Source organism: Euleptes europaea, chromosome 16 (assembly GCF_029931775.1).
Source record: "Euleptes europaea isolate rEulEur1 chromosome 16, rEulEur1.hap1, whole genome shotgun sequence".
In the NCBI taxonomy this organism is placed as follows: domain Eukaryota; kingdom Metazoa; phylum Chordata; class Lepidosauria; order Squamata; family Sphaerodactylidae; genus Euleptes; species Euleptes europaea.
In genome coordinates this window covers 50,005,881-50,029,993 of record NC_079327.1, presented here as the reverse complement: position 1 = coordinate 50,029,993, position 24,113 = coordinate 50,005,881, and positions in this window count along the sequence as shown.

Sequence of the window (24,113 nt, the reverse complement as noted above, 5' to 3'; positions counted from 1 at the left end):
ATGAGGGTAGAATTTTGTTGATAGAAACTATGATTGGATATCAAAAAATATTGTTGGTGGGTATTTATGTCCTGAATATAAATCAAAAATTGTTCTATAATAATTTGGGGGGAATATTAGCAGAAAATGCTATAGACAAAATGATATGGATGGGGGATTTTAATGGGGTAATAGAACCAAAACTGGATAGATCTGCGGGGGGGGGGGGGAACTGTGAGGGTAAGTTACCTGGTATTTTTAATGATGTAATAGATTGATGGGAAATGTTTGATATATGGAGATTGTCCAATGGGAATAAAAAGGGATATACATATTTTTCATCCAGGCACCTTACATATTCAAGAATTGGTATGTTATGGCTTTCTAAAGGATTAATGAATACATCAGATAATGCGGAGATATTACCTAGGGTATTGTCAGACCATAATGCTGTTACAATAAGAGTCAAGATAGGAGATAGGAGAATTAGACCTTGGTCAATAAATGAATATTTATTTTAAAATAAAAAGATTGTAGATAAAGACAGATATACAGAATTACTTTATTGAAAATGTAGACAAGGGAACTACTGATACAATGGTTTGGGACGCCGGTAAAGCAGTATTTAGAGCATTTTGATCCAGCAAAAAAATTTCTTCTTTAAAAAGAAGAAAATTAAAAAAAACAATATTAGAGGAAATTAGAGAGACAGAAAAACAAATCAGGAAAATACAAGATAAATTACTCAAACAGGAAGAGGTTAACAATTTGAAAAGGTTACAAGAACAATATGAATTTTTAATTACATCTGAAATTGAAAAAAAGATAATGTTTAATAGACAAAGATTTTTTGAACACGCTAATAAATCTGGTAAGTTGTTAGCCTGGCAGCTCAAACATAAAGAAAAGAAACCTCCAATATTAAGGATTTAAAAAGAAGGTAAATTAATAATAAATAAATAAAAAATATGGAAACATTTGTAGAATATTATACAAATTTATATAGAAGGAATCCGGTGTCAGATAAAGAAATAGATGTCTACTTGAAACAATTTGAATGGGAAATTATATCACAAGAAAATAAGGATTTGTTAGACTCTATGATAACTTTGGAGGAACTAAAAGATGCAATTGGCAAAAGTAAGTTAAATAAATCTCCAGGCTCAGATGGATTCACAGCATTTTATTATAAAACTTTTGAAGAGCAATTATCTCCACATCTATTAAAGGTTATGAATTCTTGCTTGCAGAATGGTTCCATTCTCCAGACCTGGAAACAAGCAAATGTAGTATTAATACCAAAGCCGAATTCAGATTTGTTAGAAGTTAAAAATTATAGACCTATTTCACTATTGAATAAAGATTATAAACTTTTTGTTGATATTTTAGCTACTAGATTAAAGAGGATTTTAAATTATTTTATACATGAAGATCAAGTGGGTTTCCTTCCAGGAAGAATGATTAATCAAAATGTTAGAACAGTGATAGATTTGTTAGAGTATGTAGAGCATAATACAACTCCAGTTGCCATGATTTTTTTAGATGCAGAGAAAGCGTTTGATAATGTAAATTGGAGATTTATGGGGGAAATTGGAGTTTATAGGTATGGGAGTTGGTTTTAAAACAGCTATTGAAAGTATATACACTCATCAAACCACTAGATTGTTGATTAATGGTATATTATCACCACAGCTAGAAATCCAGAAGGGAACTAGGCAAGGATGCCTCTCTCACCTTTATTGTTTATTTTAGTATTAGAAGTTTTACTCAAAAAGATTAGACAGAAGGATAATTTAATAGGTATAAAATTTGGGAGAAATCATTATAAGGTTAAAGCTTTTGCAGATGATTTAGTATGTTTTTTAACTAACCCTAACTGTCAAATTGAAAACTGGAATAGTACTATGGAGGTATATGGAAAGCTTGCAGGATTTAAAATAAACAGAAGTAAATCCAAAATATTGGTTAAAAATATGACTCTCTCACAGCAACAAGAACTAATGGGTAAGACAGGATTCATTATCGAATCTAAAATAAAATATTTGGGGATATGGCTAACCTCAAATAATCTTAATTTATTTCAAAATAATTATATTAAAACGTGGCAACAAATTGTTATAGATTTTTAAAATTGGGGGAAATTACCGTTATCATTATGGGGGAGAATCTCAGTGGTTAAAATGATAGTATTACCTAAGATGCTTTTTTTATTTCAAAATTTACCAATTTTAAAAGGAGTAAAAAAATTTAAAGCTTGGAAGAAAGAAATTTTGATTTTTTTATGGGGAAAAGAAAGACACAGGATAGCATATAATAATTTAATTGAATTAAAAGACAGGGGGTCTGGGCTTACCAGATCTGAGAATGTATTATGAGCATCCTGCTTTGTCTGGCTAAAAAACTGGATCCTATTAGAGAATCCCAGATTTATTTAATAAAGATAAACTGATGGGATTTAGTAGAAACAAATCTAAGTTAGAATTAGCATTAAACAAGGGAAATAAAGGAATGATAGCAAGGATATATAAATTATTAATTGAAGTAAACCTAGAGCAAGAAAGGATTAAACCAGTGATGATAAAATGGATGAGGGATTTAGGATATAATATTGATTTGGAGATTTGGGAGAATCTCTGGAAAAAATAATTTAAATTTACAATTGCTAATGAAATAAGAGAGAATTTATACAAGATGTTTTATAGATGGTATATTACTCCAGTGATGATAAGTAAAATGAAAAAAGGAACTACGAATTTATGTTAGAAATGTGGAATGGAAAAATGAACTTTTATGCATGCCTGATGGACTTGTAAAAAGATTTAAAAATTTTGGAGAAAGATATTAAAGGAGACTAATAAATTGATTAATAATAAAGTAAAAATGGATCCTGCTTTTTGCTTATTGGGAATTCCTAAAGATAAAATGAATAAAAATGATAGAGTCATATGCCAATATAGTTTTGCAGCTGCAAGGAATACAATAGCTAAATCCTGGAAGCAAGTAAATAGACCTCAAATTAAAGACTGGAGAGAGAAATTATGGATATATATGCGGATGGCCAAAATGACAGATTCTCTTCATGGAAAAGATTTGGAAGAATTTAAAAATATATGGTCAAAGGCCCTCGCATATTGGGACAAACTGGCGAAATTGAATTTTACTAATATAGTGAACGAGTTATAGATGCAATTTAGAAATTTGAAAATATTTTTATGTGTTTAATTATATACTGCTAAGACACTTCTCCAGACATTGTGGTGGATGGACACTTTTAGGGTGGGTGGTGGATTTTAAGGATACTTTGAAATGTTTTTAACTTACTATATAAGGAAGTCTGAAAATTTTGTCAGTATCCAAAATATTGTCGAAGGCTTTCACGGTCAGAGTTCATTGGTTCTTGTAGGTTATCCGGGCTGTGTAACAGTGGTCTTGGTATTTTCTTTCCTGACGTTTTGCCAGCAGCTGTGGCAGGCATCTTCAGAGGAGTAACACTGAAGGACAGTGTCTCTTTGTCAGTATCCGTTTGTATTTTTTCTTTTTGTTTTGTTTTATTTTATAAAAATTAATAAAAAAATTAAAAAAAACTTGGGGGTTCTTGCAAGTACGGTCCCTCCAAGCTACACTGAAGGTTTGGGACTTCTACCTCCAAAAATGCCCCCCCCAGAGCCGCGGAAAGCCGCAAATGTGTTTTAATGGCTTTATTCCAATGGGCAGATTGGGGGGACCCCTTCCGGGCCCCATAACCCGGGGGCCCCTGACCCAACCTTCACAAAACTTGGGGGTTCTTGCAAGAAGGGTCCCTTCAAGCTACACTGAAAGTTTGGGACCTCTATCTCCAAAAATGCGCCCCCCCGGAACCGCAGAAAGCCGCAAATGTGTTTTTAATGGCTTTATTCCAATGGGCAGATTGGGGGGGACCCCTTCCGGGCCCCATAACTCTGAACCCCTGACCCAATCTTAACAAAACTTGGGGGTTCTTGCAAGAAAGGTCCCCTCAAGCTACACTGAAAGTTTGGGACCTCTACCTCCAAAAATGCCCCCCCCCGAGCCGCGGAAAGGCGCAAATGTGTATTTAATGGCTTTTAACGGCCGAATTTATTTGTGAACTCCAAATTTCATGCCAAATTCTACGGATCCGAATTGGGGGAGTTCGGACTTTGGCATTTCCTGAATAAAAACAAACCGAATTTTGCTGGATCTGAATTTTACCGAATTTTCTTTTCCAACAGCCCTATAAACCAGTGCAACTAATAATCCTGTCTTTGTAGACTGGAATATTCCTTACATACTTGGGGACAAGGAAGCAAAAGGTTCTAATCCCAGGTTTAGGGATGTTTTCATTACAATTGTGGGAAAGACTTTCATAATTTTATTTGTGCAAATTTAAAGATGGGAAAAAATCACAAAATAAAAGGCTTGAATCACTTGCATCACCAACACTGTTGTCTAATGTGTTACCCCATCCACTTGGATGGAAATTTCCATAATCTGTCTATAATATTGTAATAAACTGTGCCCTGCAGAAATAATATGTTTTTAATACACAGTACAAATGAACCCCCCAAAAATGACAAATGGAACACAGAAACTGAAAAAGACCCAAAACGCTGGTTGGTAGGTGTCTGAGTGAATTGCTACTGTTTACAAGAAATCATTGTATCCTTCAGAAGGTTTAAAATAGGATTAGACACTGGCCTATGCTTAACAAAGGCTTTTGAACATATAAACCATCATGCACAGACCATAAGCTGCATGGGTTGGGGAGTCAAAAGATGCCAGAGGATAAATCTGAGGAAAGAGTGGCTGATACAGATATTTCAGATCTGCTGCCTTCCCTCAGTCTGACCAATCTGTTGTGGAGAGAAGCCATCAGGATTTCTCTCTCTCTTTCTCTCTCTCTCTGTGCCACTAAATTGCTGGCCAACCTGCCTGCTCACCACCTACCCAAGGTATTCACCCAACATGACACCTGGCTCCTTCATAATGTCAAGAACCCACATTTGAGAAAATGTGTGAAGAATGCTGTCAGAGAATATACATTTTTGATGGCTATATGTTTCATGTATGAATTTCAGTTTGTGAATAACAGTGAATTTCACCTCTATAACATGAATCTTCCAAAGATCATCATTATACTGCCACATCATAATTCTTTATGTTTCCTGCAGTATGGCACAGTAATCTTCAGAACACAAAATGTAATTAAAAATAACTGTTCCATTTAGGCCACCCGAGAAACAAGAACCACTGAACCCTTGAACAGCCAAACTGTCAGTAGCTTCAGGCAATTCAGTTATTTACAGTCCAATCCTGTGCAGATTTTCTCCTGCCTAAACTCACTGATTTTAATGTACTTAAAGACTGGAGTAATTCTGCGAAGGATTACAGCGTTAATCTAATTCACTGTACACGATTATTTTCAAGGTACAAGATAAGACTTGTAAACCATTTTAAACACTGATTGGTACTAAGGAAATAATAAATATTAATTACATTTACTTCTCATTTTAATTATTATGAAAACTAATTCCCAACTTTCTACCACATTCTGTTGTGATCAAGAAATAGAACCCTCCCCCAAGGGCCTGTGCTGAGGTTCAGACTCAACTCTCAATGGCCAGGGTCACCAGGGACAGGAAGCAAATGAAGAACCATGCTTGGTGACACTGTTACCGTGAGGAGAGTACCACGTGACCATCATGTCAATGCTTGGGACTGACAGAGAGGCTGCAGTGTCAGGGCTGATTCAAACTACTACCTGAGCAAGGTATGCCTGTTGCTTCCTCCCACGCTGCCCCAGGGGCTGGGCTCAGACTCAGTCAACATCAGTGCATATCCAAGAGCTAAAGCCCGTTGCCTCCCATGCAGCCAATGACCAGGAGCAAACCAAGCCCTTGCAGTTCATTAGCATCCTCCTCACTGGGAGGATGCTTGGATGGCTTGGACAGAGAACTGGCCCTGTGCGGGATCTCCATATACAGTCACACGCTTAAGTACTGGAAGCCTTTGCGATTTAAAGCATGCATACACACGAGCACTAACCATCCATTCATAACAGTGATTCTGATATTATCTTGATACTTACAGGACAATGATTAGCACATTACCTTTGATACTTTTTGCAGGACAATGATTCAGCTCAAACCCAACCCCTTTCTGACTATATATTTCTCTTCCTACACACTTGACACTGAGAGACACTGTCCTTCAGTAGTAGAAAAGGGCAAGAGTCCAGTAGCACCTTAAAGACTAACAAAAATATTTTTCTGGTAGGGTATGAGGTTTCGTGAGCCACAGCTCACTCCTTCAGTGTTACTCCACTGAAGATGCCTGCCACAGCTGCTGGCGAAACGTCAGGAAAGAAAACACCAAGACCATGGTCACACAGCCCGGATAACCTACAAGATGTCAGCCCTTGGCCCACAGAACCAGAAATCACCACAAAGTCGTATAGAGTCCAAACAGATGGATTTTACTGATCAAATAGGCATACAGTGCAAACGAATAAAATGACAGCTATGAAAGGCTCACTAGCTGGGAGATATTATAAGGCAGGAAAGGCGGGAGATTACACGCAGGAATACAGTTTCCCAGGAGCTGAGTTCCCAGGCTTAGGCTTAGGCATGCGACCTTGGGGGGCAGACAATACAGCACAGAGACAGAGGCAATAACGAAACCGAGATAGCAGCCTGACATTCTGCTCCCCTCAAGGCCCCCTCCCAGTTCGCAAGGGGGCTGGCCTGTTCGGGTAAGCAATGTGAAAGGCGTCAACGAGGTCGGGGGCGGAGACATCCCGTGCGCGCACCCATTCGTCATAGGCAGGGGGGAAATGTTTCCAACGAACTAGATACTGGAGAGTACCATGGTGAATACGGGAGTCAAGGATCTTGGAGACTTCGAAGTGTCCTTCCCCCCCCACCATGATGGGTTGCGCAGGCGGTGGGTCCGGATGCCACCGTGGAGAAGCAACATGGGGTTTGAGGAGGCTTATGTGGAAAACAGGATGCACACGCCTCAAAGATTTGGGGAGAGCCAGTTCCACTGTGACAGGGTTTATGACCCGAGTAATGGGGAAAGGGCCAATGAATTTGGCGCTGAGTTTATGGCACGGTTGGGTGGACCGGAGGTTTTTGGTGGAAAGGTAAACCAAAGCACCCACTTGCAGATCACCCCCGGGGGAGCGATGTTTGTCAGCTTGCGCTTTGTATTTACGTTTGGCCCGGTCGAGGTTGCTAACGAGCCAGGGCCAAGTGGTACGGAGGGCGTGTGCCCAGGAGGCAATGTCGGGGTTCCCCTCCCCCTCTACATCATCTGTAGGAACGATGGGACTGAAATCTTGTCCATACACAGCGAAAAACGGGCTAAAACCTGTGGATTGATGCATGGCATTATTGTAGGCATATTCTGCTAAAGGTAACAGTTCTACCCAGTTATCCTGGTGGTAGTTAACATAACAACGCAAATAACATTCGAGTACAGCATTGACACGTTCAGTTTGACCATCAGTTTGAGGATGGTATGCACTAGACATTCCCTGTTCCACCCCCACCAACTTGAGGAAAGCTTTCCAAAACTTAGAAACGAAACCACTTCCGCGGTCACAAATTATTTTACGCGGAAACGAATGTAAACGAAATATATGCGTTACGAAGAGGCGGGCCAGTTTCTGAGCAGAGGGGATCCCTGCACATGGAATCAAATGTATTTGCTTAGAAAACAAATCAGTAACAACCCACAACACAGTTTTACCCCCACTGAGAGGGAGATCAGTCATGAAGTCCATAGCAATCACTTCCCAAGGTCTGCTGGGCGTTTCAAGAGGTTGTAGCAATCCCGGGGGTTTGCCCTGCGATCGTTTCGCAGCGGCACAAACGGGACAGCTGCGGATGAAGGAGTCAATGTCGGAACGCATTCCCCCCCACCAGAACTGTCTGCGCAATAAGTGAAGGGTCTTCAGAAACCCAAAGTGCCCAGCTGTTTTGGCTCCATGAGCTAAATGTAAAACGTCCTTCCGGAGAGCTTTGGGTACATACAATTTTGAGTCTTTGTACCAGGACCCCCCTTGTTCCAAAACACCAGGAGGTAGGGTATGAGCGGAACGTTCTAAAAGGCACTGGTCCCGAAGGACCGTCAAAAAGGATTCGGAGATGGGGAGCTTGGAGGGAGCCCCCCCGTCGGTCCCGGAGATTTGAGAAATAGTTATAGGGTTATTGCTTACGTGCGGCGGCGCGCAGACTGCAGGCGGCTGAGCAGTCGGAGGGGTAGGAGGGGCGGGAACTCCGGTCTGTTGTGGTGGCGGCTGGGCAGCCGGTTGGGCTGGCGGAGCTTGCAAGTTAGGGAAGGTGTGTTGATGCTGGGATCGGGTTTGCACAGCCAGCATAGGTAGGGCCCCACGTTGCATAGGGGTGAACAGAGAGTTGGTGGGTCTTTCGAGTTTTACCAAATATTGTGGTAAACGGGAGAGGGCATCCGCGAGAACGTTCTGCTTCCCAGGGACGTGCTTCAGGGTGAAACGGAACTGAGCAAAGAACTCCGCCCACCGTTGTTGTTTCGCCGATAGTTTATGGGACCCCGTGAGGGCAGCTAGATTTTTGTGATCGGTCCAAACTTCAAAGGGTACTTTAGACCCTTCCAAGAATTGCCGCCATAAAGTCAGTGCATGATGAACTGCAGAGGCCTCTTTTTCCCAGATGGGCCAGTTTAATTGAGCGTGCGCAAATTTTTTTGAAAAGTAAGCGCAAGGGTGAAGAAGACCGTCCGGTCCTTGTTGGAGGAGAGCCCCTCCCATGGCTACATCGGAAGCATCGACTTGTACAATGAACATTTGATTTGGGTCTGGGTGCCGTAGCACCGGCTCCGAAGTGAAGAGGCGTTTGAGGGCCAGAAAGGCGGCTTGGCATTGCTCAGTCCATAGGATTTTTGCGGAGGGCAAGGCAGCCGAGCTTACTTTTCCCTTAGTTTTCAGTAGGTCCGTAATGGGTAGAGCCACTTGGGCGAAGTTAGGGATGAATCCCCGATAGAAGTTTGCAAATCCCAGAAATTGCTGTACTTGCTTACGGTTGGTGGGGGGAGTCCAATCGAGGACGGCTTGGACTTTGGCGGGGTCCATGCGAAGACCTTGGTGGGAGATGATGTATCCCAAAAACGTGAGTTTGGTTTGGTGAAATTCACACTTAGCTAGTTTAGCGAACAGTTGATGGTTACGCAGGCGTTGTAGAACTTCTCTGACCAGAGTCACATGCTCGTCCATAGTTTTCGAATAAATGAGAATGTCATCTAAGTAGACCACCACCCCACGATATAGAAGGTCATGTAGGATTTCATTGATGAGTTGCATGAAGACCCCCGGGGCCCCTTTTAATCCGAACGGCATTACAAGGAATTCATACATTCCGAAACAGCTAGAGAAGGCAGTGAGGTGTTCATCTCCTTCGCGGATACGGACTCGGTAGTAGGCTTCCACCAAGTCTAATTTAGAGAATACACGGCCTTCCTGTAATTGTCCCAAAATATCCGATATTAATGGGATAGGATAGGCGTTGGTCTGGGTAACCGCATTGAGCTTTCTGAAGTCAATGCACAGGCGAAGGTCGCCCTCTTTTTTCCGGACGAAAAACGCGGGGGCCGAGTTTGGGGCATTCGAAGGGCGAATGAACCCTCTGGCGAGGTTTTTGTCCAAAAAGTCCCGGAGGACAGTGCGCTCGGAAGCGCTCATAGGGTAAATCTTACTTTTGGTTAATGTGCAGTCCCTTACTACTTCAATCGCACAGTCTGAGGCCCGGTGGGGGGGTAAGGCATCACATTCCTTAAGGTCGAAGACATCTTCAAAGTCCCGGTATACAGCGGGTAGAGCCGGTGGTACTGGAGCAGTAGAGGTTAACGCTGGAACGGGCGGAAATGGCAGAGCAAAGTTTTGCCGATGCTGGTCGCAGGTGGGACTAGCGAAAGAAATAGTGTTTGTTTCCCAATCAATACTGGGACTATGTCCTTTAATCCAGTTAATTCCCAAGACCACGTCAAATCGGATAGGGGCTATAGTGAAGTCTATTTGTTCCCAGTGGGAACCAATTCCCATTGCCACCCCTATGGTGCGATGATTAACTGGACCCCCCTGGAATTGGCTCCCGTCCATTTGAGCAAATTGGACGGGGGCGGGTAAAGCCTCTGAGTCGGCTCTGAGGGCAGCAAACGTGGCTTTGTTTATGAGAGTGCGACAGCAACCGGAGTCAATTAGTGCTTTGACGGGGATTCGTGGACCTCCGTTAAGTTGTTGTAAAACTGCATCCACGTAGACGGTGGAGTCCACTTCTTTGATTTTGGTAGGAGCATTCGGTTTGATAGGAAGATCCTGAGAGGTCTGTGGAGATGCTCCATTCACCACAGACCGGAGCCGTTTTTTGACAAGTCGAGGGGAGATTCCAGGTTTAAGGCTGGAGAAATCCAAGGGTTTTCCTCATCCGAAGAGGGAAAGCTGTCCCCCAATGGGGCACTTGTAATCCGAGACCCGGCGGGGTCGTTGGAAGCAGGCAGGGAGGCTGGGTCCCCGGCATGGAGTGCAGAGGGTGTGGGCCTTCCCGGAGCTGCGCTGCGGGTGGCCGCGGTGCCTCTGCGTGGTGGACGACCTCGGGCGCGGGTTGTCGTGCTGGGACGAAATAATTCCTGGCGGCGTGGGCAAACGGCTGCAAAGTGGCCCATTTCTCCGCATGTGAGACAGGCACCCCTCTGAAATCGGGCTTCACGTTCCTGGAGCGGACGTGGGGGATTTCGCGGGACGAGCAGTGGTGCCTTGGGTTGAGGCTTTTGGGTGCCCTTCTCCTTGTGTTTTTGACGGACGAGAGAAATAAAGCGGCGGCGGCTTTCCACTTCCTCGGCTAATAGGATCCAGCCTTCGAGGGTATCGGGATCGCCCCGCATGTAAGACCAGTTCAGAATGTCAGGATGCAAGGCTTCCCTGAAATGATGGATTAGGGTGGTCTCGGGCCAACCTACAATTTTACTTGCCAGTCGCTGAAATTCATCGGCAAATTCCCGAACTGTAGCAGAGCCTTGTTTTAATTGTAAAAGTTCCGTTTTGGCTCTTTCTCCCAGGAAGGGGTCCTCAAACCTCCTTCTCAGGGCAGTCATGAAGTTGTTGAGGGAACGAATCGCACGAGAGCGGGTGTCAAACTGGAGGACCATCCAGTCAGCCGCTTTGCCTGTCAGGAGGGAAGCTACGTACCGCACCCGGCTATCTTCCGTGGGGAAAAGTTGACCTTGTTCTCGCATATAACTGTCCACTTGATGCAAGAAACAAGGCAAAGTCTCAAGAGATCCGTCATACGTAGTCCTCAATTTGAGTTGCTTCCAAGGGCCGGGCGCGGGCTGACCCGGTTGCACGGGTGGTCCGGGCGGAGGAGCAACAGGAGCTCCAGGAGGCAAGGGTGGGGCAGGCACATTAGCAGGTGGTTGCACGGGTGGTCGGAGCGGAGGAGCAACAGGAGCTCCAGGAGGTAAGGGTGGAGCAGGCACATTAGCGGGTGGTTGTACGGGTACCGCCTGACCCGGTATCGGAACGGGCTGTCTCTGAGCTATCAGGGTTTGTTGTAATTGCCTGTTCTCGTGAAGCATAAGTTCCATTACTTCTTGGAGTTGATCCACACGGTCGGAGAGCTCCCGATTCTGGGCTCGTAAAAGATGAACCTCCTCACTTGGGCCCCCAGTAAGATGAGGCTTACTGGTTCGGAAGCTCGTGGCCCATTGAGAGCTATCCCCATATAAATCCTCGTCTTCAGACTCATCTGAGTCTCGACGTCGGTCAGCCAAACGGCGTGCGCGTTGGGTCGCACGCGACGGGACAAACGCCGGGGAAAAAGTTAGACCTGATAGTCCCAGTACATAGTCCTTGGGGCGCGTGTCCACGTTCGCCTGATTCCTTGCTGCAGCCGCCCTGGCTGCTTCCGCCGCCTCTCTCTCTCTTGCGACCCTAGCCGCTTCGGCGGCTTGCTGATCCGCAAGAACTTTGGCGTTCTCAAGTCTTAGGGCAGCCTCTGCCGTAATGCGCGGCAAAAGTTCTGTCTCGAGGAGCAAGAGTATGGGGTCAGGTTCCCCGCCCAGCAGAGGTTGTACTCGAACCGCCAGTGCGGATGCCTCGGCTCCAAACGTCGGGGTCAAAACTTGAGCCAAGGTGGCTACCGGGGTGTCCTTTGTACATTCCACAAGGAGAAGAGCGGTGCTAATAGCGACTCGCTTGGCCTCAGCCTGGCAGCTGGCCGCATCCGGGATCAGGGAAAAACCCTCCGGTGGGGCTCCCGCCATGGTAGAAAGAGTTTGTCGAGAAATAAGATTATCCAAAAGTCCAGTTAATATTTGTAAATCCTCAGTCGCCAATCGGGCATCGTCCAGTAATTGATCCAAGTCCTGAAGATCTAAACGAGCATCAGTATCCTCCGATGTTAACATCCAGAGACGTCCTGTAAGAGATTGCCACTGCGCGTGTACCAGTCCCCTCAAGCGGCAAACCTCTCGGTTCGTCCGGAAAAGTTCAGCAATTAAGTCCTGTAACAGAGTAGGGTCCTCTGAGAAGGGCTCCAGGGTAGTAGATCACCTGGAGAGCTGCACAGCTCCCATCCAAGTGGCAGGCGAACCCCCCTGGGCTCCAGCCTGGCTAGGAGAACGGTGAAGATGTAGGATAGCTGTCATAATGTCAGCCCTTGGCCCACAGAACCAGAAATCACCACAAAGTCGTATAGAGTCCAAACAGATGGATTTTACTGATCAAATAGGCATACAGTGCAAACGAATAAAATGACAGCTATGAAAGGCTCACTAGCTGGGAGATATTATAAGGCAGGAAAGGCGGGAGATTACACGCAGGAATACAGTTTCCCAGGAGCTGAGTTCCCAGGCTTAGGCTTAGGCATGCGACCTTGGGGGGCAGACAATACAGCACAGAGACAGAGGCAATAACGAAACCGAGATAGCAGCCTGACACAAGAACCAATGATTCTGATAGTGTTTAACAAAAGCATTTGTATGACTTTGTTGCCTATGTGTCTTGTTGGGCATTAATTTGCTGTTTCTGGGTTATTGTTAAATTGATTATATGGTGATCCCATTCTACAATAACGACGGGGAAAAAAACCCCTTTATTTTACAGGACATCATCTATCCAGATGCAAAATGAAGAAACACATTCTGGAAGGGGAAATTTCATCCCAAAAAGGGACACAAGTCTGATGGGAATTTAGCTCTGAGATTTTTTCCCCCCAGACTGGAACCTGGGAAGTTACCGTTGAAGTAATATTCGACTCAACCCTGATTCAGTGCAACAAACATATTTGCCAGCAGAGGGCAGAACATACACATGTAAACGCTGCTACAGCCACTTAAATGATCAATCCACAGCTCCAGAACTGATGCTCCACTTCTATCTGTTTAATCTGCCAAGGCAATATAGTCATGGAAAAGAATATCTTCTGGATATCATATGACAATACAAAAACCATTATTCATTAAGTGTAAACCGAAAATAAATAAATAAATAAAAGCCGGGGGGCGGGAATACCATGAGAGACTTTTAGCAAGAACACCCCATTTGTTTCTCACAGATGCTTTCACCTGAGAGTAGTGATCAAGTCTAATGCAGAATAAATGTCCTCATGAGCAGATTCTTTCAAGCACTTGACACTGGGAATTAGAATTTCCCAATGCTATTAGCACTTAGCAGTTGGAACTCCAGACTGGCCAAGAACGAGGGATTAAGAGGTATTTGTCTAAACTAATTTCACTCTGTATACTGGGTCTATGGAGACCGGTGTTACTCTGCTGGAATTGTGCAACACTGCTAATTGGCTACAAATTTAACAGTGGCAGGGTTCCCACAGGAGCATGCTACGTATTCATTAACTGTACTTGCCTCGACAAATCTATTTGTGGATTAAGCGTTTGTGGCATGAGGCTCCCTGGGCTGTTTCTGAACAGTTGGTTAATGATATGCTATTGTATTAACTTCCTCCATTCTGTCAGTTATTAACGAGACAGAAACAATAACTGAATAGAGTCCCATGAGATCATTTCAGGAATCGTGTTATAATTTCATGCTCTCTTTGGGGTCCTCAGTGTATGTCACCAAGACAACAGAGAAATGAGAAGCTAACATGCATTCCGTTTGCAAGTTCCTAACACCGTAGATCAGTTTTCAGTAGACTGATGAAAATTCAAAAGCTATGATGTCCAAGCACAGGCAGGGCTAGCACATCTGTCGAGTAAAGGAAACAGCCCTGAAGGGACACCTAGGATGTCTCCCTGCTGCTGCTGCTGCTCACCCCTAGGGGTTGCTGCTGCCTGTATTGTGCCAGCAGTACTGCCACAGAGAGAAGGGCAGGGTCACCTGAGCAGCAGCCTTTGCAAAAGTTTCCCTAACAATATTTTCATTTACTAGCAGCCCATAGCAGGCTGTTGCAATGCAAACAGGTAAGAGCCATAGCCCACGCCGGGGCAGTCAGCCATGGGGCAGTCTGGCAGGCAGATATTTGGTCCTTAGATATCAGCTCAGATCCCCTAAGGGGTTATCATTTGAATTTTTTCAGGAGGTGGGAAGGAGGGAGTAAAGGCAAAAGTAACAGAAGATGAAGCAAAGCTAATATAATTAAACATATTTTGGCTTTGCCAAGATTTGGAGGACAACACCTCAAGGGAAACTTCTTGCTCTCTCCAAGTTGATAAAGGACAAGGGCAAGTTCATTTTATGTAAACCGGCAGGTGATCATGAAAATTGGCACCTGGCAGGAGTTGCATTTACACTTGACAATGAGCTTCTACTCATTTTTCGATGCAAAATATTAGAGGTGAATTAATTAAATGAGTAGCAGCAACAAGCTCTTGGCCATCAAATCTGTGAGCTTCTTCCTCTTATATTATTGTTATTTGCAGGTATGTATCAAGATTATAATTTTCTGATTGGATTTCCACTTCCCCCTATGCCATGTGCCCCAAGGTGATTACACATAAATTATTACAATTTCACATTAAAGAGAAAGAGAAACACAAGCTTGTCGCTCAGGAGGAATAGTCATTTCATTTGCTTCAAGAGCTATTAAAGTTCATGAAAATGACCTTGGTCCAGCTACACACTCATAGCCTAACCTACCTCACAGGGTTGTTGTGAAGACAAAATGGAGGAGGAGAATGATCCACATTGGGCATGATATAAACGAAGTAATTACATACATCAGTAAAATAAGCAAGTGCCATTCAAATGAGCAAAAGAGAAAGGCAACATAAGCAAGTCAACTAAAAAATAAGTCACATGTTGACTGCAGCCAAAACCTCTAGTGAATTATGAAAAGTCAGTGTGGTACAGAGGTAAGAGAGCTGGACTAGAATAGAGATGTCAGCAGAGATGCGATGCCATACAGTCCACCTCCAAAGTAGCCATTTTCTCCAGGGGGACTGATCTTCGTAGTCTGGAGATCCGTTGTAATTCCAGGAGTACTCCAGCCCCACCCACCTTAGCAAGAAAGGAAAGGAAACATGGAAGCACCCGTTCAAGCTGAGCAATAAGCTGCATTCATGTACAAACCCTGACTTCTCCAGAGCTTTTTATGCCTCGGGATGTAGCCAGAATCTCTTGTATGCCAGGTGTGAGGCAAAAATGTTTTTTATTCCCCCAAGCTTTAAAAAAAAAAAACCATCTTTCCTTTCTTGAAGCTTTTATTTGTGCTCCCTGCTATCTTGAAGTGCTTCTCCTCTCTCTCAATCCATTTTTACTATTTATTGTATGCTTTAAGCTAGGAGCTGCTGTTTTGTGACCTTAGGCTGTTACACTTCAGATGATTGGTTGTTTTGAATAAGCAAACTTGCTCCCACCCAGAATGCCCCCCTGCACTAGCGTGGCCTCTCCACACCATTGCCGGCACCACGGAGAGGCCGCACCGGCAGAGGGGGGAGGCGCGGTCCCGCTGCGCTCTGCCGCCAGCAGGACTGGCCTCACCACCAGCGTAAGTGCATGTTAACACGCGTCTACATGCACTTACGCTGGTGGCAACATCACGCCGCCTCCACAAAACTTTCAGCTCAATTCTCATGAATGGGATGTTAGTAATTTTAAATCGCTGCATTAGAAACATGTTATACTATCTGTATTTAGATTTTGATTGTTCTGCATTGACCTATGATGGCTCTCTGGTATACTCCCCAATCACCACCTTTTTAGCCAATATTGGCATAACTTTCTCCTTTATTCCCCACAATCTGCTTAGGCACAATCTCCTTTCTCAGCCTCCTCAAGTCTGGGAAGTGGGACCACAGGTCTATGAGGATTCATCTCCTGAGCTGTCCAGACCAGGCGTCCCCAACCTTTTTGACCCTGTGGGCACCATTGCAATTCTGACACAGATTATTGGGCACAATCACAGAATGGCTGCAATAAGAGGTGGACTCAACCACAAAATGTCAGGGAGTGAGATTATGCATAACTCTAATATAAACTCTTCAGCATTTCAGGAAGAAGCTCTGTTTAACAGATGCGTTTTAAAATGAACACATTGTTTTAAAATACGTTCTTGCACACAGCTTACCTTCAGTCACACAATGAAAAGCCATGTGCTGTGGTGGCAGCTGCTGCTGAAGAAATACTTTTTAAAATCTGCAAAGCCAATCAGATCTCCAATGGCCAATCAGAAACCCTTATGGGCAAAAGCCCCACTTCCTAAAAACACTTAGTGGGCATCTGAAAAGCTTCAGCAGGTCCCAAGGTGCCCCCAGGCACAACGTTTGGGACCCATGGTCTAGACAATCTTGCTGCTGCATCCATACTGTCAGATGAAAGCTCCAGTCTTAAACCCTGTGATGGAGCAAGGAATGAATAGCAAAGTGCTTTTTTTTTTTAACAACACAGAGCTTGGAGTTTTATTATGTCTCTTCCTTCTTCCTTTTCATCATTTGTGTTCCCTACTTAGCTAAGGAGATCCAGTACTGCTAAGATAAAAAATGGGGCTCACATTTTCTATGCATGCAGAACAAGAAGTTGTACATTAGGCATACGGCGTGCATGTCAAAAGGAATCAGAGATGGGCTGGTTGCCTAACTAATTCGTCTGATACTTCTGCCTGTCCTAAAGAATTCAAAGGGTTATAACATCAAGAAAGGGATCATGTGCATTTGCAGTGGGAACCAGTGAGGTAAGCAGCCTCTGACCTTGCCACCTGTCACTGTACATTCCAGACAAACTTCATGTTTTGTTGCCAAGCTGGGAGCAAAGGCTGAAAGATCTCAGCAAGGTCTCTCCTTGGCCAGCTGTCCTAATATTCCTTGATAGTTGAGGGGAAAAACAGTGTTTGAACAAACACAGCATGCCCATCAGAACAAAACAACTAACTGAAGTCTCAGAACTTCATTTCAGAAGTCACATTTGTCCTCTAATATTGGCTTACTGTTGTATTTCTAAATGCTTCTATGTAAGGTCCCTCTCTTTCCCTTTCAATGCTGCCTCCCGTTACTCAGTAGTAACCTCCTGAGCATTTCTTAATGAAGAAACTTTGTTCAAAATCAGAATGCTCTACATATGGAGGTAGAAAACTTACAGCCCATTCCTGAGCCGCGCCGGCGGCCACACCCAAAGACCTTTGGAGGCGGGCGGCGATGGCCCATGCCAGTGCAAGGGCCCACAGCGCTGGCATCTGGGAGGCGCATGCCGGCATTTGTGGCCCCAGAGCCGGTGTGCCAGGTGGACGCCGGTCTCCGGCCGCTAGAGCGGCAGCGCCAGGCCCGAACGCCGGCGGAGGCTTCTGCCGGCATCCAGACGCCAGCAAAGGCCGTGGCAGCAACCCAGGAGGCGTTCCCGGGGCATTACAGTGCCGGCCAGGGGGTGTTAGGTGGCCGTTAGGCCATTAGGCGGCCTCCTGAGCCGTTTTAGCTCAGGAACGCCCTTTTCCCCCCCTTTTCTATGAGGGTTGCACAGTTTTTTTGCACTGGGTGGAGGTTTCGGCCGGGCCAAAACCTCCTAAGCCCGGCGCATGCATTCCTCTCAGGAATGCGCTGTTAGAGTACTGACCATTATTGTCTCAGCATAGCTAGTGACTCTGCTGAATTTCATGAGCCCTGAACATGGTTCAACTGGCAGGATGCCTCTTGTGCCACCTTTAAAAAGAGAAATCATCCGGCATGATTAGAATCAGACGCTTTCTCAGGATTGACATAGAGCAGTTACCATGATTGGTACAGTATATGAGTATATTCATCAGTGCAACTGCAATATTGTGGAACAGTGCAGCCAGTGAAGTTCACTTACTAATGGCAAGATCTGTTCCCAATACCGAACAATACTCTCCATGCTGTTATTCAACGTGTATGAGACCCATAGTAAGAGTGTACTGGAGTTGGTTGTTTTCAGTATGTGAATGCAGCCACCTTTATATGTCATTAAATAAGCCACCAGATTGCCTTGAGCCAATACCTGCGTGTTGTGGTCAAGTGACTAAAAGAATAAACTGAAACTGAATCCTGACAAGATGTAGGTGATATTGATTGGTGAAGCATCTGCTTTGAAGGAGGTCTCACTCATCATGTTAGATGGGGTCCTACCTATTTTGACAGACATTGTGAAAAGCCTGGGAATGCAGGTGGACCTAGCTCTATTACTAGATAAACAAGTGTTTGCAGTTGCAAGGGGAGCTATTTACCACCTACATTTGTTCTAGAAGGACTGCTGATTGGGCCACATAGATCCATGCAACAGCAACCTTAATGTTTGACTATTGTAACATGCCCTACATAGGGCTGCCCTTGAAAAGGAAATTGCTATTAATCATGACAAGGAGGAAATCAGCTGCACACTCACAGGAAAGCATTCTGTAAGACTTAATGGGGATTTCATTGCAGGAGAGACCACTCCCACAAATATGCCAGAGCCCCTGCATTTGACCCTAAAGATCATCTCACCTAGCTGCCTGAGACCTGGATAAAGTGATCCAGCTTGATATCAAAATAGGGAGGTGGGTGATCTAGCAGGAATTTCCTTTGAGCACTCCCACAAGTCCAACTGCTGGATTGTTCCACAGAGCACACTGATTAAAGACCTTTAGTTTAAAGCCTCTAGAGCTGCCTCTCACCCTGACTACAATAACCAATTCAGCTTTGCTGATTAATAACCTAAGGATATACAGTTCTCCTCTCCACTCAGCCTACCCCAGTAATTCAGTCCTGAACCTAGGGAAATGTCATTACGCCACTATTCAGCCTCCTCAAGTGTCTTCCTGGGTTCAGTGCCCGAACATCCCCATTCCTGACCCAGTTCTGTGCCCAAAATTCAAACATGCCAATGGGAAACCATACCCTGCACCCTCAGTCTATCCCACTGTGGATCCCAAGCTCTGCGCAGAATTGAGCCAATGACAGAATCCCCTGCTGAAGCCTAGCCATTTCATATCCTATAAAGAGGGTATCTCAAAGCCCTCCAACTTTGTAATCGCCTTTACACTAGATCCTTCTTTCCGAACTTTGCAGCTGGTTTCCCTTCTGTGCTGACTCACTGAACCTCCCTCCTTTGGCTCCCAGAATCTTTGTTCCTCGCTTGGATCCCCGCCTGTCGTTGGTTCTTCTCTCCATCAGTTTCCCATAACTGGATTCTTTGGACTGCTTTCCTCTTCAGGACCAGGGAATATATGTTTTTCTTTCTCCCCCTTTATTTCCGTGATACACCCCAGTTTGCCTGACTGCTATCCAGTTTCTTCCCTCTAGTGTCCCTTAATAGGCGATCGCTAATAAGCACGAAGGTATGTGATTTTATTGTTTCATTGCATTTCTTTTGCTGAAATACTGTCTCATTTGATTATTCTTGCTATTCTGTTCTTTTTTCTCATTCTTTATCTTGCTAGGTTGAATAAAAATTATTCTTATATCCATTTATTTTCTCTGTTGCTCTTTTGGAGTGCTATCCCAGAGAACCTGGTATACCCTATACAGATTGATCATGACTTTAATTGTCCTGGTGACACACACCTAAATCAGTATGCAAAAAGGATGCTTTGTGCATTACAAGCCTGACACATGGACTTGTTTGGGCAACAACATCTTCAAAATCATGTACTGGAGTAGGATTTTTGGTGCTGTTGGTCCTTCTTGCATGGGACCAGGCATAGGATTCCAAAGTGCCCGCTGAGGGTATTCCCGCTCTAACTGTCCATTGCTCACCCTCAAGCCACTGAGCGGCAGGATGAAAATGGCAGGAAACAATGCTGCTGGCACTTTGACTTTGTTTCCAGGTGAAGACCCGGAAGTGACATCACTGCCTCCCACACAATGCTGTAGCGACTGACCCAATCCTTATGGTATTTTCCATAGAGTTTGGGGGACTCCTGGAGCATCACAGGGGGCAGTTATGTCACTTCTCGGTCCTCACAGTGAAGTTAAAGCATCAGTGACATTTTCCCTTTACAGGCCCAACCCCTAAACAGCTCCCGGTCCCTTTATTTATTTATTTGTTTGTTTGTTTGTTTGTTTATCTGTTTATTTATCTGTTTATTTATTTGTTGGATTTATATCCCACCCTATCCCAGCCATGGCTGGGCTCAGGGTAGGTAACATCAATATACACCATAACATACAATAAAACAATCAATTCATACAGTATTAATTAAAACCAACAGATTTTCAGTTAAAATTCAATTAAAACAGAAATAATTAAAACCCCTAGACAAGGAATCTAAGATCTTGGGAAAAGCTTGGAGGAATGGAGCCCAAAACATTAAAAAAAATGCATAGCAAGAGAGAATCCACCACATCTCCATCACAAGGACTCAAATGTCTCAACAAAATGGAGTCTCTTCATCCAATATATTGGAAATGCCCAAACACTTCTACTGTCAAATGTCCCATGTGCTAACAATAGCAATTACATTATCCGGCAAGATGCTCAAATGTTTATTACTCCATTAGGGCATTGTACCACTATCTGGTCTAATCCCAATAGAAACAGCTTTTACAGTGTTAAGTTATTTTTGCAGAAAACTCACACAAGCGAATGATTTGCAGCTAAGAGAGGAAACCACTAAGTAGCAAACAGACTTCGTTTTTAACCAGCACGGATCTTTATTTAAATTTATGTTTTTAAATTGTGCATTACTGAATGCAGGCCCACAACACACTTGGAGGATAAGCTTAATTAATTTATAGAGCAGAATATCAAAAACAGCTAACAATATGGGCACTTTCACACAGCCCAAATAATGAACTTTCATTCCACTTTCAGTGCACCTTAACGATCGTTTGCAAGTGGGTTTTGCCAGTAAAATCCACCTTCAAAATGCATTGAAATTGGACTGAAACTGCATTATTTGGGCTGTGTGAAAGTGCCCTACGTATTTTCATGAATTGGCTCCAGAGAGAAGCCATCCTCATCTCCACATTCAGAGTTGTGGTGGCTCTAGCACAGGATAGAGGCCTGGCCTCATAAGATTGCCATCCTCCAGATGCACAACCAAAATAACAGCACACAACTTGTTTTTCTATCCCTTTTAAGCAGGGGTGGGGAACGTCAGGCCTGGGGGGCGTATAAGGCCCGTGAAATCATTTGGTCTGGCCCTTCATGGGTCCTGGCAGATCTCTAGCCCAGAAGGATGCTGCCCTGCCTGAATCTCTTGGGCCCAGCTGGGGACAGGAGAGCTCAAAAGCGAGTCGCTCTATGTAGCAGACATTCTGAGCTGTCTCCGGTTGTGCCTCTTGGCTAAATGTTTGACCAAATATAGCAGGCTAATTTTTAAGTTGATAATTTTGTATGGCCCACGAATAGGGCTGTCGATTCGGTTCGGCCCAAACCGAAAAACAGCCGAATTTCCCCTGATTTGGCGTTTTTTAGTTCAGGACGAACTGAACTCAAAAATGGCGGGGAAACGGGGGAGCCGAATTCAGCGAGTTCGGGAGTTCATGAATAAATTCAGCAAATTTGGGATGCAGCAGCATAACCGTCAGTAAGCAGCATTCTCCCCCGACCAATCGGTGGCCAAGCTGGGTCTTCTTCTGGCCAATCAGTCAGGATTGAGTACTGGAGGAATCAGCTGCTGTGCGGCCCAGCCGGGGAGAGAAAGAGAGAGAAATCCTCATGGAGGGGTGAGTGTGCACATTCGCTCCTTTCCATGGCTGCAGGGGGCGCATTTTTGGGGGTAGAGACCCCAAACTTTCAGCGGAGCTTCAGACGAGCCTTCTTAAAAGACCCCCCAAGTTTTGTAAACATTGGGTTAGGGGGTCCCGAGATATGGGCTCCACCCCTTTTCCCTCCCCCTTTTCCATTTCCGTGGCTGCAGGGGGTGCTTTTTTGGAGGTGCAGCCCCCAAACTTTCAGCATAGCTTCAGACAAGCCTTCTTAACAGACCCCCCAAGTTTTGTAACGATGGGTTCAGTGGGGGCAGAAATATGGGCTCCCCCCTTCTCTCTTTCCGTGGCTGCAGGGGGCGCATTTTTGGGGGTGCAGCCCCCAAACATTCAGCATAGCTTCAGACGAGCCTTCTTAAGAGACCCCCCCCCCCAAGTTTTGTTAACATTGGGTCAGGGGGTCCCGAGATATGGGCTTTCCCCTTTTCCCTATTGTGATGAATGGATCACCCGATCCTGTATGCATCTCCAGAGCGGCAAATCCAAGGCAAAACCTCCTGTGCTTAAATAGAATTGTATTGGATTACCCAGTCTTCCCAGCCCCTCCTGATGGAACAGAAGACAGCCACAGTAAGACCCCTTTGGGGGCTTTGATCTATAATTTTTCTCCTCTGTGTGGGGGGGGGAGCAGAGTCTGTGTGGGGGGGGAGGGAGCAGTTTCTGTGGGTGGGAGGGGAAGCCAAAGGGGGCTTTTGCCGGTTCTGCCTGGGGTGTGTGTGCCCCCTCGAGTCTCTCTCTCCCTGGTTTGAGGGGGGGCTTCAGTTGTGTGTCCTCAGGTTTTCCCTCATTCATAAGATTGGTTCTATTTTGTTGCTTGCTCAAAACTGGTTTTCAAATGGTGACTTAAAGAATGCATTTGCCTGGTCCCGAGTCCGATGCAAAAGGGGAAATTCCACCCCCTCCTGCTCATTATGCATAGCTAGCTGCCTCTGTCCCTTTCCATGATTTGCAAACTCCCAGGTGTCAGGTGTTGCTTTGAATGGTTGCAAACGTGTTGCTTTGCATGGTTGTGTTGCTTTGCAGTTGTGTTGCTTTGCAAACTTCTTTGCACCTGCCCCGCCCTTGCTCCCCGCAGCTCAGCTGTTTGTTGGGGCTGGGAGCTTTGTGCATGGGCGGCAAGCTCTGCTCAGAGATGCACATTAAGGGTGGAGGGGACCCCTTTTGGGGCCCATATCTCAGCCCCCCCGACCCAATCTCTACAAAACTTGGGGGGTCTTGCAAGAAGGGTCCTTTGAAGCTCTGCTGAAAGTTTGGGACCTCTACCCCCAAAAATGCCCCCCCCGGAGCCGCAGAAAGGTGCGGTTGTGTTTTTAATGGCTTTATTCGGCTGAATTTTTTTCCCGAACTTTGAATTCGCGCCGAATTGCATGGACCCGAAGCGGGGGGGTTCGGACTTCGGCATATCCTGAATTCAGATGGGCCGAATTTGGGCGAATCTGAACTATACCGAATTTTTTTTTTCCAACAGCCCTACCCACGAATGATGTTATAAATATCCAAATGGCCCTTGGCAGAAAAAAGGTTCCCCACCCCTGCTTTTAAGGATTCTAGAACTGCCAGGGAAGAACGAGGCCACAGCAAAGTCACGTCTGAAGGTTGGTAAAGTCATGAATAATGCAAAGGGAGCCTTGTAGCAGTTCAGCAGGAACTGTGAAGTAAATGCCCCAGCACAAACGGCCTGAGAGTATTTTCTGATGTGTGAATGCTCCTGTGCTTCATTTCAATAGTCTATCATCCACCCAAACATGGATCTTGCACTATAGCAATCACTGGCAACTGGATCTTCCTGTGTAAACATCCAGGAGATGCTATAACAAAATTACCAACAGTGTATGGACACTGCTTGACTGTCACTGGTCATTTATGCAGGGGCACTTGGACTCACGTTCAGCCCTGGTCTGACTCGGTTGTTTCTCAGAGCTCTGCATGAGTTCTCCGTCCATTCGAAATGACTTCACTGCCAGCCCTCACAATGTCCGGGTCTTCCCATTCCTCTGTTAATCCGCCTT